The sequence below is a fragment of the Aegilops tauschii genome, chromosome 2, assembly GCF_002575655.3.
Source record: "Aegilops tauschii subsp. strangulata cultivar AL8/78 chromosome 2, Aet v6.0, whole genome shotgun sequence".
Taxonomy (NCBI): domain Eukaryota; kingdom Viridiplantae; phylum Streptophyta; class Magnoliopsida; order Poales; family Poaceae; genus Aegilops; species Aegilops tauschii.
This window is the reverse complement of record NC_053036.3, coordinates 598,264,487-598,270,637: the sequence shown is the minus strand read 5'-3', so window position 1 is coordinate 598,270,637 and position 6,151 is coordinate 598,264,487. Positions and strand designations below refer to the sequence as shown.

The following is a 6,151-nucleotide window of genomic DNA, read 5'->3' as shown; positions in this document are numbered from 1 at the left end:
TAGACAAATATGGCAAAAAATGTGTGGCAAAATGTGGCACTCTTACGCCTTGAACCAAACAGCCCCTTAGTTCCACGCCACGTGCAGCTGCATGTCGCCACGTCCACCTCACATGCAGTTGACCAGCAATTCCATCGGTGACACGTTGTCTTCTAGAATTTCTGGGATTTTGTCTCCTCCAAATTTGTCTCTCTCGCGTACTTTCCGGTCAAATCGTTTGCCACCGCTCCGCCGCTGTAAGCTCAAATAAAAAGGCCCCCGCATGTGCCCTACCAGCTAGCGGATTGCAAGGGAGCTCCTCCACCCCAGACGCGACCGCCTCCTTTCTCCACCGGCACCGGGACGGCGCGGCAGACCCCTTTTTCCTCTGGCACCGGGACAACGCGGCCGCCGCCTATGCTGCTCCACCCCACCGCAACGTCGTCGCTGGCACTAGCCACGACTTCGTCGACGCAGCGACCGGATCGGCGGATCCAACCCGTATGGTGCGGCGGCGGCGGCTGAATCCATGATGGCGACTGCGTCCAGCGGCTCCCGCCGGCCCAAGCAGGTCCATCTTCTCCCCCAACCCCTCTCATGGGCCCCTCGCTGTCGCCTCGACGGCTGGGCCCCCTCCGCAACCGCCGGCCACCGGCAGCAGCCCCAGGGCCGATGGTGACTTCCAGGCTGCAGCATTGCTCAATACCGGTGGCCTCGACGGCCAGCCCCAGCAAGCATCTCTCTCTCTCTCTCTCTCTCTCTCTCTCTCTCTCTCTCTCCCCCCGTTCCTCTTCTATGCTGTGCCAGTACCACGGTGGCCATCCATTGCCCAGGCCCGTCCATGCATTGCAGGTACTCATACTTCTCTTCTTCCTGAATAGATGCCTTCTGGCATCCACTGATTTTCTTTGATTTAAACCCTATAATTTCTCATCTTTGGTTGTGCAAATTTTTGTGTATGTGACTATAAGGTGTTTGATGAAAATCCAAGCAGGGTAGGAAAAGATTTATTTCTGTTTACGCTCTTTTGTGTAACCAATATTTCTTTTTCTTCTGCTGGGTGGTTGGGGGTTTGTTTTGGGATGTTTCATTGAATTTGGGAAGACTTTTCATGCTTATTTGGAGGCACCAGGGTCAACTATTTCTGATCCTAGCATAAGTATACTCAAAGGGAGTATTAATTAGGCACAGTCTGTTTAGAGCATTGCACTGATATTACTTTGTTTTTCTTTTTGATACGTGTGTGAATTTTCCCAGCACTAAACAATAATGCCATGAATACAACATAAGATATGACAGTAAGGTTTGCTTACCCTTGGTGATCATCCAAGAGTTGATGTTTTTTATCTCTGAATTGGGAACAATAGTCCAACTAAATAAAAATGGACGCTTATGCATAGGCGGTTCTTATAAACAAATAATTATAGTATGATTATTTATTTTTTGCACCTGCAAGATGCTATTACTTTTCCTATAGAATTGATTAATTGGCTTGGAATTACACAGGGATAATAATCTTAGTCAGATCTGGACTATAATAATCTTAGAATTATGGCTTTAGGTTGTAACCTGGGTGGTTAGTAGGTTAGATTTTGTAGAGCTTTTCAAATCTGTTCAAACATCTCAGTGGATCAGATTTATGTACCTTTTTTGTTTATTTAAATATCATTGTCCTTTTAAAAGGAAATGTACCATTTTTCGTTTATGTTTTGTTGCCCAAGGTTGTCAAAGTAGTAAACTCAGCCACTGTGGCATGATCAACTTTTATGAGCAACTACTTTATACTGGGCAAATCAAATGTAGGTCCAAGTGGCTTCGCGACAGGGTTTGGAAACACTGCTTGTGGGTGACCATGGGATGCCCGTAGCCCCGTAGGAGAGACAAATAAACATAGCATACAGAGAAATAATTGATTCATCACAAGTACATGCAGTCTTTCTTTGGTCATACATGCAGTTTAATTTTTGTTGGCAGACCATTTTACTCAATTTAATTATCTTATTTTCATTTGAGAACATCTTAATGTGCAAGTGTTGGAATTCTGGTTATATTGATGTTTTAGCCGTCAGTACAACATTGCCATGTACTGATATATATGGGATAATAAGCTTCAGTGTATGAAGCTGTTGTTAACTTCTGCTCCCATCATGCACGACGTTATCCCTTGATGTATAGCTGCAGTTATTAGCAATGTGTGTCACCTGTTAGCGATGTACACAGTGATTTCTGCAATTCTTACGGGAGAGTCACCTCTGTTTAATGCACCTGTTTCAGTAGAAGCACAAGCAGCCCTCCATGAAAACTTCTACAGTTTTATGTTCACATCACGATACAGATACACGAGTTTTTATAATTAAGTTGGGACATAAGTTTTAGTGTAGTTTCTGATTGTATCTTCAATGACTTGTTGGACAGCCGTACTTTCTAGCATATCAACCTGATACAAACTCTTACATTGTTGTAACAACTGTTTCTCTAAGAAGACTCTTACATTGGTTGCAGTTGCCTGTATTTGAGTCGTATATGGTGTAGTGTAACTAGATCTAATGAATGACTTAGTAATGAATTAAGTCTTGGGACGAGTTACCAAGTATTATAAAAAGAACAAATAGCTTATCAATCCATGTAGAGCAGCGTGCCGCTAGTATATCCTGTCTTCGCAGTAAACCAGCCAAACCATAAAATTACGGTACATAATCGGGCCGTCATGCAAATCACCATGTATGATCTGCATCATGGGCCTCGTCATCTTGGTCCGTTAACAGGCCTAAATGTAAACTAGCCCACTAGTAGATTCGGGCCTTTAATAGGTCGAGTAAACCGCCGGCCCTATTTTCCCAAGAAAACTCAATGGGCCTTTAGGAGGCTGAAACTTTTTCATATGAACTTGAATTAAAATGAATTCTATATCAAAATCAACCGTTTCGACGAGACGTACAACTTTGTTGTTGAACACTTTTCGATTGGAGGTCATCTTGAGGGTGTTTCGGGCTGTTTTCTAAAGTCTGCAGCAGAAAAACTTGTCCGGACGATTTCCCGGATTGTCCGGCCTTTACCCAGATCATCCGGGACTTGACCAAGATTGTTCGGCTTCAACTTTTAGCTTCTGTTGTTTGGTTCAATTTTTTGGCCCCCGGTCGGATGATTTGGACCCCGGTCCGGATGATCCGGCCATGCAGTGCTGCAGTGCATAGTTTTGGCTGTAACTTTTACATACGACCTCGGATTAAGACGATTTTATATCAAAATTGTCCGTTTCGACGAGATGAAGAACTTTTATGTTGAAGATGTTTTCATCCGAGGTCATATTAATTAAGTCTCATGTTATTTTCTAATCTGATATCAACACGAGTATCTCCGAAATTGTCATATCTTTTGCACTGAGCTCCGTTTTGGTCCATCTTCATATTTATTTCGATCATCTTGAAGAGGGCCATCAAATGGTGACATGAACTCATAATTTTAACCTCATCCCATTATAGACTAAAGTCACTCTTTGCGATCATGCCATTTTTGAGCGTCAACAGGTCCGAACTGAACACGGCCCCCATCGCCAGTCTCCATGGGGACCTGCTCCCCCAGGTGTTCGGCGACCGAGGTTTCGCCCTCTGAAGCCACCTTGATGGCCTCCCGAACCTCTCCCTGGCCAGGGAAGGTCCTTTGGACAGCACCTCGTCGTCGCCCTTGGCCTTGGGAGAGTCAGCGGCCGGCGGTGACTCACTGGCCATCACCTTTGAATCCAGCGAACCTCCTGATGAGGATCACGGGGAGCTGTCGTGGCCGGACTACAATGGCATAATTCAGCATGATTAATACCATGAAGAGGAGAGGCCGGATATATGGACATATACGGGTTTTAGTACTTACGATGCGGCCAGGGGCTTGCTTCGGGGGCGTCGCTCGGGGCTGCTGTCGACGTCCCACGCAGAGTTATCCGCGAGGGGGCCCTTCCCCCTCTTGGGCGCCTCCGCCTCCAGATTCATGGAGGCCGCCCTCTTCTTCCTTCCCCACCATGGGAGAGTTGCTTTCTTCCTCCTCCCCGTCGTCATCTTCGGTGGCGGAGGAGTGAGTCTTGTCTTCGGACGACACGTCCGAAGCTCCTTTGCGGCGAAGGCCACCTTTGCCCCCCTTGGCCTTCTTCTTGGCCTTCTTCTCCGGCGCCTTGTAGGGCGCTGGAATCAGCATCTTCGCCAGGAGCGGGATGACTGGTTCCCCGGGCAGCGGAGCCGGACACCGAATCCGTTCTGCTTTCTCTGTCCATACCTGAAAAGGTAAATAGTGAAGTTTTAGGTATCTTCCTTGAACAAGCAAGTAGAGGATGCACCTTAAGACAAGAGAGACTTACCACACTGGCAGGATGGGCAAGATCGTGCCCGCGGTCCGAGTCTATGGCCGCCGGCATCTCGTTGCCCTTAAAGAGCAACTTCCAGACATCTTCGTGGGTAGTTCTGAAGAGTCTTTCCAAGGTCAGGTGCTTCTCCGAATCAAATTCCCATAAATGGCATGTTCGGCTCTAGCATGGTAGGATCCGGCGAACTAGCATCACCTGGATCACGTGGACGAGCTTGATGTTTTTATCCACCATGCTTTGGATGCGTGTTTGCAGCGCTATCAGCTCGTCCGACGAAGACCAATTTGGGCCCTTCTCCGAGGAGGTGAGCCACATTGGAGCTTCGGATTTGAACTCGGGAGCTGCGGCCCAGGTGGCGTCGCGAGGCTCTGTGATATAGAACCACAGCTTCTGCCACTCCTTGACAGTCTCCACAAACGTGCCTTTGGGCCATGTGACTTTGGGCATCTTGCTTACCATGGCTCCTTGGCACTCCACGTGTTGGCCGTCCACCACCTTCGGCTTCACATTAAAGATCTTGAGCCATAGTCCGAAGTGGGGAGGAATGCGGAGGAAGGTCTCGCACACGACAATGAATGCCGAGATGTTGAGGAAAGAGTTTGGGGCTAGATCATGCAAATCTAGCCCGTAATAGAACATAAGTCCATGGACGAAAGGGTGGAGGGGAAACCCTAACCCGCAGACGAAATGGGGAATGAACGCCACCCTCTCGTTGGGCTTTGGAGCAGGGATGACTTGCCCCTTTGCCGGAAGACGGTGGGCGATTTCCTTCGCCAGATACCCGGCCGCCCGAAGCTCAGTGATGTCCTTCTCCTTGACGGAGGAGGCCATTCACTTGCCTTGCCCTCCAGATTCGGACATGGTTGAGTGCTTTCTTGGAGTGAAAAGGATGAGGACTTGGGCGCTGGAGCTCGAGAATGGAGGGGCAGAGAAAGAGAAGGCGTGGGTGAAGAAGGGGAATCCTTATCTCCTTATAAAGGCTGTGAATATCAAGCGCCTCCCCACTCGCCTTAAAACTCGCCTATTCCCAAGGGTTGTGCAAACAGCATGGTTGGATTACCCATGCCCGTATTGATGAGAATCCCGCAATAAGGGGACACAATCTCTGCTTCGACAAGACGTGCCAATAAAAACCGTGTCTCGGAACGTGGAACGGCAGACGAAAACGGTTCGAAATAATGACCGGGTAGATGTGATGTCACATTACAAAAAGTTGTCAGCGGCTTGGACTCGTGAAATATTATACTCTCTGCGGCTGTGTGCGTGGTACTTGTGTTGCAGATCCGGACACGTTCGTTACGTCCAAAGACTATCTTGGAGTATTCGGAAAGGGGAACCCGCCTTGCAATGCCGAAGACAATCTGCACACCGGACACCTCGTCATTGAAGACTGGTTCAGGGGCTACTGAGGGAGTCCTGGACTAAGGGGTCCTCGGACGTCCGGCCTGTTAGACATGGGCCGGACTAATGGGCTTTGAAGATGCAAGACCGAAGACTCTCTCCCATGTCCAGATGGGACTCTCCTTGGCGTGGAAGGCAAGGTTGGCGTCCAGATATGAAGATTCCTTTTCTCTGTAACCGACTTTGTACAACCCTAGTCCCCTCCGGTGTCTATATAAACCGGAGGACGTAGTCCGGAAAGATATATAGTCATACATGCTAGACTTCTAGGGTTTTAGCCATTACGATCTCGTGGTAGATCAACCCTTGTAATACTCATATTCATCAGGATCAATCAAGCAGGAAGTAGGGTATTACCTCCATAGAGAGGGCCCGAACCTGGGTAAACATTGTGTCCCCCGTCTCCTGTTACCATCGACC

The 6,151-nt window shown here is 48.2% G+C and overlaps 1 long non-coding RNA gene across 1 annotated transcript; it reads left to right on the top strand.

The window, feature by feature from the left end:
- Positions 1 to 303: 303 nt before the first annotated feature.
- Positions 304 to 3,348, top strand: LOC120973797 (uncharacterized). The gene is made up of 2 exons (XR_005769222.3): positions 304 to 831; positions 1,783 to 3,348. It is a non-coding gene; the product is annotated as an uncharacterized lncRNA (long non-coding RNA).
- The last annotated feature ends 2,803 nt before the right edge of the window (positions 3,349 to 6,151 follow it).